The sequence below is a fragment of the Lithobates pipiens genome, unplaced genomic scaffold, assembly GCF_037356315.1.
Source record: "Lithobates pipiens isolate NorthernLeopardFrog02 unplaced genomic scaffold, aLitPip1_a1.2 Scaffold_19, whole genome shotgun sequence".
Taxonomy (NCBI): Eukaryota; Metazoa; Chordata; class Amphibia; order Anura; family Ranidae; genus Lithobates; species Lithobates pipiens.
Genome location: NW_027507764.1, coordinates 30,814,319 through 30,816,711, shown reverse-complemented (window position 1 = coordinate 30,816,711; position 2,393 = coordinate 30,814,319). Strand labels below are relative to the sequence as shown.

The 2,393-nt window shown below is 39.7% G+C and overlaps 1 pseudogene; it reads right to left on the bottom strand.

Moving 5' to 3' along the window:
* Window positions 1-1,354: 1,354 nt before the first annotated feature.
* Window positions 1,355-2,192, bottom strand: LOC143995869 (PRELI domain-containing protein 1, mitochondrial pseudogene; annotated as a pseudogene).
* Between the last annotated feature and the right edge of the window lie 201 nt (window positions 2,193-2,393).

Genomic DNA, 2,393 nt, shown 5'->3' with positions numbered 1-2,393 from the left:
AAAGCTACATTTCATCCTTGCCAGCAGTCAGCTGTACAGGAACCTCTCCTGCACCGAAATAAGTGATGTCCATCATTATTAGCATCATATCCTCCCCAGCCTGACTGTTCTTGGGCCACCCCTTTCATTCATTGGTTTTTTATTCTTTTAATCATGGAGGATCAGCATGACATGTGACCATTATCTAGGGCAGTCTGCATGCAAATACAGTCTACTCTACCAGGCAGATATGTACCCATCAAAGTATTTTTGATATTTGCATAAATCTTCCCAAGACTCATCCTATTGCTTAGTTACCTAAATAAAGTCTACATTCTACAGATCATATATATATATATATATATATATATATATATATATATATATATATATATATATATATTGAATTGTAAATGATGATATTGAATTGTTAGTTATATTAAATTAACTGACCTGTTATCCTGTGGTTTGCCAATAATACTCTTCTATAGCCTCCTTCTCCAAGTTCTTTCACCATGAGGAAGTACTCCTGTAAGTTTACCTGCTGTAGACCTTGTGAAAAGGAGGAGACCATTCTGTCCAGAAGACCTTCCACATTATGAGTAACGAAGGCCATAGTGTCCTGGAGAGGAAAAAAAAAGAAAATAAATCTCATGAGAAACTTTAGAAAAGTGTCAAATATGAATACTGTTACCAGCATTTATATACCTATAAAAAAAAAAGGAAATGCTCAATAAAGCTCCACTTATTAATGAATGTGACTCAGGAATAAATTTCAGTCATATAAGTGAGAGTTTGAACAAAACAATGGACAATGATGGAGTAAAGTTAAAGGGACCTTAATGTGGAAATACAGCGATCCGTGTACAATAATATTATCAAGCAAGTTCATAACTTGTCCATGTACAAAATCAAATGGAAAAGCCAAGCCTTATAGCAATAAATAGGTGCCAGGATATATCCAATAGTTACCAGTTAAGTTGCGTGTGGGGCTTTCTCGATAACTGGTGGTCAAAAAAATCCTTTTACCCCCAAGTGTCCTTGGCGAACAAAAGGTGTAGCTGCTGCCAGAAGAATTTTGATGAATCTTATATTTCTGGCAGACGCTGCCATGAAAAGGCCAACCATATCATAAGATGACCTACCACTGAAATTCTCAGCTTTTTTTTTTTTTTTTTACTTCTCAGATCATCCTTTAATCAAAATTAAAGCTTAGAAAAGTGTCATCTTATTTTTTGAATTACATTCAAGTATATATTTCCTTCTTTTAAATTACAGCACAATACATAAATAATTGATTCCTAGAAATTACTTAGTTACATTGAACCCAGTATTCTGGGGCCTAATTCGCAGAGATGTAGGATCTACTGTAGAATGGCATCTTGGGAGCTTAGATATATTGCTGCTTCTTGCTTGTAGCTGCCTTGCTGGCCAAATCTCTGGCTCTCTCCTTTGCTGCAAGTGCCGTTTCCTTTGCTTTTTCTGTTGCCTCTTTTGCCGTTTCTACTAGTGTCCTGGAAGGTACATCACCATGCATTTTTGCCAGGATGAATTCAAAGCCCTTCATTGCCTTGGTCACATTACTTTTGAACCGAGCCAGACCAAATTCTTGTATGGGTCTGCTAAAGCCAAACAGACGTGAAGACACCCAAGCCTCTCTTTTAATCTCGGTCCAATTTTTGTTCTCTGGATTTTCACAGTATGTGCAGCGTTCCTCCACAGACATGACCGTACTGTGGTTTATGTTCCAGCTATAGGTTGTCATGGTTTTCTTGTGAAGGTCGATTATGGAGTCTTCAAAAATGTACACAGCATGGGCCACATTGGCTGGGAGGCAGCGCTCAGCCCAACGTGGTAGGCGGTTGGTCTTAGTCAATAACCTCCTGGTTAAAAGCTTCTGGTCACTGGTTACCTCACGGTACAGAATGTCTTCAGTCAGGACATGTTTGCTGTATGGGTTTGGGTAGCGCTGCCAAAAAGCAGTGAATACTTGGTCCCAGGAGCTCTTCAGCTCATTCAAGCCTAGAAAATACTTCACCATTGTTCCCAAAAGAATCACTGCATCAACTCAGGAAATCATTCGGAGGACGGCAGTGATGGGATGTAGAGGTCACCTGGAGAACCCGCCTGGATCCAGCGTGAAGCCGGACTGACTGCCCTAGTGGAGGGACCGTTCCACACAGGAACTCAGCTCTTTCCAGCCGCCATGAGGATGGTACAGCTGAAATTCTCAGCTTTTTTTGCCAACCAACTTTTCAGTTTAGTTACATAAAGTCAGGAGGATGAAGACAGAGCTCAGCCAGATAAGAAGTGTAAATTTAATTAAAACTATCATGTCAATAATGGAAAATGGTTGCCTCTCTCTTTGTACCCAGTACAAGACAGCAGAGGCCATGCTAAAGGCCATGAGAAGA